At 30.5% G+C, this 12,107-nt stretch overlaps 1 pseudogene; it reads right to left on the minus strand.

The window, feature by feature from the left end:
* Positions 1 to 1,100: 1,100 nt before the first annotated feature.
* On the minus strand, positions 1,101 to 1,725 carry LOC132950488 (small ribosomal subunit protein eS4-like; annotated as a pseudogene).
* Between the last annotated feature and the right edge of the window lie 10,382 nt (positions 1,726 to 12,107).

Genomic DNA, 12,107 nt, shown 5'->3' on the forward strand with positions numbered 1-12,107 from the left:
GGGGTCATGTTCAAGATTGGCAGTAAAATATATCGGTGGGCGTCGTTCGGTGGTTGGCGGGTAGATAATAATAACTATTTAATATTTATTAATGTTGCGAGCCATATTAATCACAACTACCAACTGGCCATATCTCTGTGATTGCTGCCGACCGATGCAGGGGACTTACCTATATTATTTTTATCGTATATTGAGTAATATCGAATTGAGTTATGCAAAAACTTTTGAATACCTACCCAGTCGGGATTGAGTCCAACAAATATTTTTTAATTATTTGAGTTTGAGCCCTTTCAGTCTGATCCAGGAGCACCACGTCCTGGCGGTTGGTTGAGTAGACTCTCTTAAAAAAATGTGTTTGCTTGAATTTACACTGTTTTTATAAAAAGTGAAACAACCACAGCTTTCCTTTTAAGTTATAACACAGTTACAAATAATTTGTCTGGTAATCAATTTTTTATCACACATAATTTCCATGATTGTGTTTATTGACATTTTCTAAGAACACATTATTAGAGGATGATTAAAAAATAACACTTAATTACACGAGTTTTTACAACCTTAAAGTCCAATATTTAACTCCGTCTTTTAACAATTTTTTAAATCAAAACTTAAACCTATATAACATAAGAAAATTGTTTTTTTCACCCGACATAGGTACACTACTACACTTTACGATTTCATACTCGTGATAATTTATGTGCATATCTAGGTGCATACGAAATATTTACACCACCGAGCAGTAAGTTGTTGAATATACTTTATCGTTAAGTAATTGAGTATCGTACACCGTCCAAAGTTCAATGAACTCAATTAAAATATATTAAGATAATCAACTGGACTGAATTCAAACACCTAAAAGTAACCTAGACTCAATTCAATGTTATCCCTTTTCCTTATTGTGTCAAAAGTAGTGAAACACTGGTTTAAACCTATTCTAGTTTAGTCAGCTGGTCATCCATTAGCGCAAATAGTGTTTGATATTTGGGGGGGGGGGGGGCTGAAGCTGGCAAAAACCTTAATGTCTAAAAATCACTCTAGTAATAAAATAAAAATAAGAGATAATAATATATAAAAACATCATATTGAAACTGAAGTTTAAAAAAAAAAAATAAAGAACTTACCGGGTAGCAAAAATATGTTCATTTGCATCCTTAATGTGAACAATATCAAAAGATCCTGGATGCCTTTCCCTGTTGGTAACAATACCAACACGCCCCAAATTGCGACCTCCAGTAATCATGCACAAGTTTCCTAAAATTTAAAAATATAAATCATGGTGTCAATTACCAACACACATTTCTTTGAAGTAAAAAATAAACATTTAACTTACCAGTTTCAAAACGGATATGATCCAAAATTTTAGATGATGCAATATCGTATCTAATAGTATCATTAACCTTGATGTTGGGGTCAGGGTAGCGGATAGTACGGCCATCGTGAGTAGTTAAGAATGGCACACCTTTGGGTCCAGTCTGTACCTTCTTTACTTTGCACAGCTTGTACTAGAATAGAATAAGAAAATTAATAACGAGCTAATTATACTTATAACTTGTTATTTAATTACTTTTGCTTCTTCAGGAGTAATTCTGTGAATGGTGAAACGACCTTTCACGTCATAGATCAATCTAAAGTGCTCACTGGTCTTTTGGATAGATATAACATCTGTAAAATATAAAAATTAAATTTAACAATAACCTAGTATTCAATTTTAATTACTTTATATTTTATTAAATTGTTTATGATTGGTTAAAAATGTGTATTGTAAAATACTTTAATCAAATTTAAACAAACTACTATCATAACGCCTGATTTTAGAAAAAGCAAAGCCCCGTCCTCTTGTTGTTGCCATCTTACAAACATACAAAATAAAAAAATTTGGGTTTAGCAGTAGTTAGTTTGTAAGTATAATACAATATTGTAATTTACAAACCATCAACAAACCCAAAGGTAAGAATAATATCTAGGGCACTTCATAATCTTTTAATAATATTCTAATTTTAAAGTAAGTTAGAACTATGTAGGTAAGATTCAAATTTTAAAATGTTTATAAGTTTACAACTACCTTTATGTTTGAAAAATCAATAAAAGCCTATGATATGCCATGATTAATATTCTCAGGGTTTATACTTGATATTCCAATGTATTATGTAGTGAAGTCATTAGGTTTTTTTGAGGGGTGGGGGCTATAGGCACCCCCCTTCAGCTACCCCCTTATTCATCTATATTCTGTAGTAGAGATGCGGATTGTATAGGTTAGGTTATGTACAACCCGCATTGACTTCAAATTGCTGCAACGTTCTCTCAATTATAATAAATATTAATATACCATAATATTTGAACAATATTTTATACTGCAGTACCTAATGAATAAAGTTACCACAACAATACTGCAGAATTAATGGATACCTATGCTGCAGAAATGGATTCTACTTATCTTTATGGTATGTACTATAGATATTTGTTTTTACGTTTTTTTTTCCTTTAACTTACCTATTCAAGGTATATAGTAAATTATTATATTTATTGTACTTATATAGGTACCCGATATATCATTTTTTTCCATAAGAGTGTCGTCCTATATAAGGAAGACACTATACCTATATATTAGGCTATATATAATATATTAATATGTGTATGATATACCTACTATATACACGTATAATGTAATATAATACGGTATTAATTACGCCGCGCATTGATGGATGTCCACGAGTGGTTTTGAAAAAAAAAAAAATCAAATCGACAACAGGGAGAAGACCATCTGCACCGTCAATGGGTTTGTCTAGTCACACATATGTAGGGTATATAATATTATTTAATGCGTATATTATGTCATATTAAATCGGTCATCGACGTATATAGCACTCGACGGATCAAACACTTTACAGCACACCCCGCCGGTGATTTCGGCGATCGACAAGTGTTCTGCGAGTCCGGCAAAGGTGTAAATCCTTTCACGTCCGACGGAACACGCCGTGGCCATTATGCGTTTGTACACGACGCGCATCCTCATCGCTATAAAATAGAGGGGGAGCAACAAAAAAAAAAATGATAATAGAAAAATACGAAATGCAAAAATATATAATGCGCGCGCCACATTTGAGTATATCATTGTTGTATATATACGTATACAGAGCGACCCTACATGTACAAGAGCTCCTATAATATATACATTCGGTACAATAATATAATATGACGTGTACAACAGCGTAGGGGTCGCGGGCCCGTTTTTTGAAAATCCTTCAGGTTCGTCCCCACGCGCAAACTCGTCGCTTAATATATAATAATATAATGCCCGCAATTAGATTTCCATTGAACCGATTTCTGCGCGTATATACATATTAAAATATGTAAGTATATAGTATATATGTATATATACACAGACACAGACACGTGTGTGGTGACAACAACCGCGATCGGTTTAACATTATAATAGGTATAATGAAACCGATCGACTCCCCTAAGGCTGTTGAAAGCGGGTCGTTTTTTCGTGCATTTAGACCAATAAGCGGAAGAAAAATTCACCCAGTACAAAAGTCCGATTTTAATTTTGAAAACATATTTGAATTCCTCATTCTCTATTCTATGTCATGTAGGAAATGGTTTTTCGATTTTTTTTTTTTTTAGTAACATTTAAGTAAAGGTGAATTTTGAAAATAATATATTTACATATACATGTATGATTAATATTTGATTTGGTTCAATACTAATTAAACATTACAAAAAAATCGAAAATTCATTTTCATTACACAAGAGAATAAGAAATTCAAATATGTTTTCAAAATTAAAATCGGACTTTTGGTACTGGGAAAATTTGTCTTCCGGTGTTTGGTACTTTCATGTTGAAACTTTTTTGACGTGTCACTGCGCGTTACCTGATTGACAAGAATCATAGCTGTAGTTTATCTTTAATTACATACAGCATTCGGGGAACTCACGCACACTATTACAATAATGATCAGTCACTACACACACAGACATAACTCACGATGGATATAGAGGGGTTTTATCAATTCCGCCGTTTTAATATAAATTCCGCCGGCTATCGATTCCGCCGAGCTTTTTTATTTATTGATTCCGCCGGCTATCGATTCCGCCGAGCTTTTTTAATTATTGATTCCGCCGGCTATCAATTTTGCCGGAAATTTGTTTATGTTGATTCCGCTGACTGTATATTTTTTAATCAATAGTTTATCAATTTTTTTAAGTTTAATCAATAGTTAATTAATTAAAACCTAACTATAATTTATTTTAAGTTTAAATACTTTTCAAAAAATAATTCAAACATTTTTGTAAGTAAAATGTATTAAAATAGTAAAATAATGTTATACAATTTATTGATTGATTGATTATATTGATTAAGGTGTATGAAAACTGACACGATAATATGCGATAGCTATATAAGTATATTATAGAATATGTTAGGAGATTAAGACGTTTCAAAGTTCACGTTTTATGTTCATGTAATGCTCCAATTGTAATGCATACAATTAATTGTATATTAATTTAAGTCTTTTATATTTTGTTTTTATTAAAATAAATAATTTACAAATATTAACCGGCGGAATCAATTAATAAAAAACTTCGGCGGAGTCGATAGCCGGCGGAATTAATATATAAAAAAGTTCGGCGGAGTCAATAGCCGGCGGAATCAATAGATTTTTCACAGGTAAAAAGGTAATTTCGGCGCAATCGATATACGCCCGATATAGAATATTGCCTAAATACGACCCCTTAAAAATGGTTTTCTTTCAACAGACCTAATATTATATACATATATTTATTTTATTATTTTATTTTAAACGCCATACGGCTTTTACAATATAGTACATATTAATGAATTATACATAATAACATATATGTATAATATATATTATAGTATATTAAGTAATATCATTGGCTGACTGACCGTCTTCGCTCAGACTCGTTTTTCTTATACAATGATATTATATCATATTTAATTAAAATTTAACACCATTCATCACAGCAACACCCACTTGCTCGCCTTTTTTAATTTAATTTTTTTGTGTCTGTCGTCACCTTTTAGGACAGTACAAATGCTTCAACGTTCTTCAACAGTATCTTTTCTGATAGGAAAATGAATCTAGTGTGTACTTTGGTCAAAAGTTATGGTATTCCTAATAGTTATGTAACTATTGGTATATCCATGTTTATTACGCACGCGTGCATGCCGTGAGACCGTGAAAGACTGTAAACAAAATACAACCATTTAATTAATATCAATATAACCAAATATTTAATTATATTGATTTAATACTGAACAGTCAAAATAACTGACATTAATTTTTAATTATTTTTGTGTCTGTTGCCACCTTTTAGGACAGTAAAATTGCTTAGGTTTTCTTCAACAGTATCTTTTCTGATAGAAAAGTGAATCTTGTTGGTACTATATGCGTTAAAAGTAATTCCAAATAGTTTTCGAAAGCGCCATAAAAACAAAGAAAAATTAGTGAAAAATGGGATTTTTTACCCAAAATCGATTTTGGTTTTTGGTGTAACTTTAAAACAAATTTTCACTGGTTGTTTATATTGGAATTTTCTATACATGATAAAATGTTAAAAATATTGATTTGTTTTGAACTGTTTATGGACATTTTCAGTTTCCATTTTTTTTAGTTTTTTTGTTTCTATGAAAGTCAAAAAAAATTTTTTTGTTTGGTAAAATAGCTTGAAATTGTAATACAAAGCTCTCAATATATGTATTGTTACAATGACATTTAAACATATTAAAATCCAGTCACAATTTTTTTTAAAAGCATTTAAAGTTAAAATCTTGACAAAATACGTAAAAATCACAAAAATGAGCAAATTATTTTAAGTTAAAAGTTCATATAAATTGCTCTTTTTGAATCTAAGATTTTAAAACCTAATACAAGATTCCTCATTAGTTTGTCTACTTTTATCAAAAAAGGTCAGTAAGTCAAAAGTTATGGTATTCCCAATTGTTATGTAATAAGGTATTTCCATGTTTACGACGCACGCGTGCACGCCGTGAGACCGTCAAATACTGTAATAACAAAATACAACCATTAATATCAATATAGAAAAATATCTAATTATATTGATTTAACACGCTGCAATAGTCAAAACAATTGATATTAATTATTAATTTGTTTTATTTTTAGAATTTCTAAGTAAGATTAGGTTATGTTATAGGGTAGGAAGGTTAGGTTAAGTTGGGTTTTTCCACAAGATCGTTTGACTATATATATACTATACGAAACGTTGAACATTGCACACTTTGCACTTCGCAACTTTGCACATTGACATGCACCTGAAATAAATCTGGGTAATGTATTATACTTATCTATAGTACTATGCGTGAGACAAGCTATGTAGATAACATTAACTACTAATAACTACTATAACATACTTTCGATAAAATTAATCACCAGATCTTATTTATAAAATTAAAACAAATTGCTATCCATGGATTTTTTTATTCTGAATTATTTCTTATTTTATTTTATATCGTCAGCAAACAGTTGCATACAAAGAGTTTTTGGTCTATTAATTACATGCTACTTCGGAAGTTCCTCAGGGATCTCATTTAGCACCAATTTTATTTCTTATTTTCATAAATGACATTTTTTTCCAAAACAGCACCAAATTGATGTTTGCTGATGACAAAAATTGTACGTATAGTTATCGATTAGGTTGACGCTGGTCTACTTCAATCAGATTTAGATACTCTCTACGACTGGTGCATAAACAATAATTTCACTTAAATTATTATCAAATGTCAAATAATTACTTTTTCAAGAGCTCGAGTTCTCTCAACTTTTGATTACAACCTAAATGGTGTAACGCTACATCGTAGGTACTATGGAACCTATTAAAGACCTTGGAATACTTTTCGATCCTAAACTGAAATTTGAATGTCATATCAACCACATTGTGAACAGACCAAGTAACATCTTTGGCTTTATTCGTCGAAATTGTGCAGATTTTGATGACACTTTAGCTTTAAAGTCCATATTATATTGTTGTTTGGTACGTTTTATCTGTGAATCGATTCTTTGGTCTCCATCATTCTCCATACACATTGTGAATAACATTGGAATAAACTTAATATATTTTGTATTTAATGAATTAAATTAAATTATCACAAAGTCTGGTATAAGTGTATTTTGTATGGAACAAATAAATACTTTATAAATGTCTTAATAGTTCCCAATATGTTTGGCGCTGTTTTAAAATTTGTGCTAGAAATATTGAAATATTATATGAAGTATAAAATAATGAATTTAATTATTTGAATTCCACATTATAACTTTATATTGTTGGAATATTTGTGCCGAATATAGTTAGCTCATGGAATACGCTGTGCTTATAATATTTATATAAAAATACGTAGGTACGTATAAAGGGGATTTCTGCCTTTGTCTAACACCCGCGTGACATACAATTATAGACGTGTTTTTTGCCAAACTTACAAATTGATCTAATTAAACAATAAGAATTCTATAAACAGATTTGAATTTTTCGTTAAGTTTATATGTGAAATCGACTTTCCACATTCTTGATTTTTTGATTTTAATTTCTCCGAAAATTTAAATACCACAATAAATTTTTTAATTCCTTATTTTTAACATAACGTTTTTAGGAATTTAGGGAATGATATAAAAAATGTGGGAAAGTCGATTTCAAGTAGACTATTGACGACCAATTCCAAATCTGTTTTAAAAATTATTATTACTTTATTAGATCAGTATATATTATTGATATGTTTGTCAAAGAACACGTTTAAAATCATATGTCGCGCGTGTGTTAGACAAAGAGAGAAAATCGCGGGGTAGAATCCCCTTAAGACGCAATCGGGATATTTATTTAGTTTTAATAACCACTGAAAACAATACGTAAATATTATGTGAAATCATAATAGATTCAAACGCCGCGCCAATAGATGATAGGGAACAATGATCAAGGCTATATACCTTATATAGGTACCCTATAGGTATATAAGGTAGACCTGAAACATCAGTCTTCGCAGTGCATTACGACGATCGATCCGGTGCACGGCGTCCACACCATTCAAAATCAACACACGAAGCTCAAAATTATTACGATCTTTTTCAAAGTTGATCGGCGATACTAAGGTTTGACTTGATTTCAATAACATATCGTAATACCTACTATCATATTATATCATATTACTAATATTCTAACATCGTTATATAATATTACAAAAAATCCAAATTGTGTCATTTTATTTCACCAAATACATTTATTTTTATTAAAATTACAAAATGACTAAACATTATATTGTTATCTTTCTTTTAATTACTGTAATATCGTCGTTAGCATTAGCTATTAAACCTATAAATCGACGGAGGAGAGAATGTTTAGCCAGAATTGTTCCTAAATTATTAAAATATCCACTAAACAACACTTATTGTGACTACATGAGATCATGCAATGTACCCTGTGACAAGAGTTTAATCCCGCCTACTGACATCCAATTATTTGATCCATCGTCTATGCCAATAGAACGCCGAACAGCGTTTACTACTAATAATAATAATAATAATTGTTTAAGACCAATATCATTTTTACGAACTACTAACAGTAAATCTTGTGATGAATTAGCTTATTGTCCAAATGTCAGATGTGTAGGTAAGACCAAACGAGATACTGATTTTAAGAGAGTAGCTTATATGGCTTTTGAGGCTTTTGCATGTGTATCATCAGTGGTGTTGATGGCCGCGATAGAGATTGGAACGTCGGGTTGGTCAACGCCAGCTTTAGTTACTCCAGTGTTGGGAGGTGCATGTGGTAGTTTTAAATCTGTTTCGGATTTTATTGATACTATTGGAGAATTATTTAGTTGGTGGTAATAAAAATGCACCTTGATTTAATTAAAGTTTAAAAAAAACTATACATATGTAGCAAAATTTATTAACTTTTACAAAATATTATAAAATCCCAACAAAAAAAAATATGATATAAGTAGACGCTATTAGAAAAACTTAATATTACATTAATTCAACTTATACAAAATGTTATAAAATCAAAAAAAAAAAACAATATATTAAAAGTAGTCATTATTAGACAAACTTAATATTAGCCATTAGGTTCATTAATTTAACTTAAAAAAAAAAAAAATAATAATAACATATTATAAGTAGTTAGAGATAGGTCTTAAGAAGCTAACATGTCCATATAAAACCATAATATAAATCTGCGGAATTATCAAAGAGATTATATAACTTACTACTTACCATATAATAGCCTAACATCGTCTGACTGTCTCTCCTATACACATTTAGGCTTACATTTATGACACGTAAAACAGCTATCACTCCTGGTCTATTATATTATAATAATTAATAATACTATGTCTATGCGAAAAGTGAGTCGCGATCGTCATGTGCCAAGTGGCTGTTTTTCGTCCGGGCTACATGCTTGCAAACCATCCACAAGCAATAACAACGAATAATGAGAACATGATACAAAAGGTAATAAATCATACCTAATAGAAAAGAAAATACATTTAATATAGATATAGGTGTTAATTACACAAGTAATAAAATAAATACATGATAAAACTAATTGAAATGCGCGCCAATAGGTAACACTTGTCCTAAAAATAGAAACGACACCGAAAACAATACTTGGCCGAAAGAGTGCGATAGGATCGCTTCTCACTTGTTGGCTCTCCTATGATATCAGTTAGATCATATAAATTATATCATGATCAAAGATATTTTTGGATCAATCCGTCTTGAATATAATCAACATTGACACGCGTTTATTCCCCCATACATCTTATAAGCATGTTTATAAGATCTGTGTTTGCCCCCTACACACAAACCAGTGTTTGGTTACCACTTACTAATTACCACGAGCGCTGGTTGCAGCTATGTATGACATTGTTACCGTCAACACGGTTATTACATGTAATATCACCCAATTATTGTACAACGCTTTGTGAAGCAAAATTTGTTATTAACTGTCAACTGACCTCTATTGTTATTATTATTATTGTATATTTTATATTTTCCATATTGTCACTCACTTGTTTAATGTTATTATTATATTATTGAACTGCACTGGACTTCTTACCGCAACAACAACGACATCAGCTGCAAAGAACACGACCAATTTGCCAAAATCTGAAATATTACCACCGTTGTATCTGTGGCCTGTGCATTTCGTCAGCTATAAATTATAATAACTATAACTTGTCAACGACCGCTGTCCCGGCACAAGTTATGCTCCGTCAAGTTCACCGTGTTTCAAACCACGCTTTCCACGACTAAAAAAAAAAGTGTAATCTTTAATACAAAAAATTTAAATTACTATTATCATTCATAAAAAGCTAACGTGCCCGGTAACCGTTTTGCGGAGCCGTGGTCAAGCCACGTCCATCTATTTGATTGTAAAATTATAATAATTGTCATTGTCACCAATTCACATTATTATACTAAAAAGCTGACTTGCCCGGTAACCGTTTTACGGAGCCGTGGTCAAGCCACGTTAACTGAATTCTGTTCTTTATTTCACATGAAAATCACTTTCATCCAAAATAAACTTTAAATCCACCAATGTCTCTTCTCTTGATATTTAAAAAAAAAACTAAAAACTGTAATCAATACTAGGTACCAAAAATGTATTTTCATTACTCAGTTATTGTTTCTTTGTTTTATATTGTATACAGGTGTTTGTAAGGCTTTGTGACCTCACAAGGTTGTTTTCCCCTGATTTCTATTATTATAGATATTTGGTTATTATATTTAGATTTTAGATATATAGTCAGTTATTAATATTACATTATAAAATTATATAGTTACATATTGTAATTCACTTGTTTAATATTATTATATTATATAATATATAATATTATGTTGTATGTTATATCTATGATTTTGTAATGTCTTATGCCCAAAGCCTGTCAAAAATCTCTCAACTTGATTTAAATATTTATTATTGTTTTATGGCATGTTCGATATAAATTAACTTGATTACCTATTCAGTGGTTCTTATTTTCTCAACTGGTGTGCAACCAAAGTCCAAATACTTTATTTACTTACTAAAATTATAGTCAATATTATAATCAGAGTCTCATTCTCAATTTAATTATAGGTTTATAGTTTTATTGTAACTTTTTCAAAAATCCAATATTATTGTTTTATGTGCAGTGTGATAGTTTTTATGGATCTAAATTAGGGGGACGTCGTAAAAAAAAGGTACTGAAGCACTGGGTGCGGACACTATTAGAAAAAGTTAGTATTGCACTAATTTAATTTATACTCTGTTCAAAATGAGATCGTACCTTGGCGGCGACTAGTTTTCGTTCGTGACGGTCAGACGGTTCCTACATCGGAACTTTTCTAATGGAACGAAGCCACATGCGCCAAAGCGCGCCAGTTGGATCCCGAGGTACGACTTAATTTTGAACAGTGTTATATTATTATAGCCGTATATATACATACACAAAATATTATAAAATACCGAAAAAACGGATAAATGGTTATAAGTAGGTAGGCCGATAATTCTCGGTTCCTTCGATTCTAAAAGAACCGATATGGATCCAAAGACCAAAATAGTAAGAATTTTCAGTCAAATTTTCATGTATTTATAATTAATTATTTTTGAATTACATCAAAATAAGAAAATTCGTACATTATGAGAAATCGAGTGAATCTCCGATGTTGTAAAAATTAGAACTTCAAAAGCTCATAAAAATTTAATTTGACTTTCTTATACACATTTTTTTTGTTGATAAAGATAGATATAGCCTTATATCGTAAAGAATATAATAGGTATATATATATTAACCTATATAAGAACCTATGTAAAATAATACTATATTTGCGTGTATATTAGGTATATTACCAATATAGGTATATAAATATTTAATACCATATATAATATATATTATATTTATGGTATTTGTGTTGGATATATATTTTGTGCATTAAGCAATTATATTATGTATATAATACCGACTGTTTTTCTAAATTAATGACGTGGAAAAATTGATATTTTTCTAACATTTTTTATTTTTTTTTTACTTTCACCGAAAACCTGCCCTCTGTTGCGTATATCCGGTTTCCGGGCGTATATAAACCCTCTAGCCACAC

Source organism: Metopolophium dirhodum, chromosome 8 (assembly GCF_019925205.1).
Source record: "Metopolophium dirhodum isolate CAU chromosome 8, ASM1992520v1, whole genome shotgun sequence".
NCBI classification, from domain to species: Eukaryota; Metazoa; Arthropoda; class Insecta; order Hemiptera; family Aphididae; genus Metopolophium; species Metopolophium dirhodum.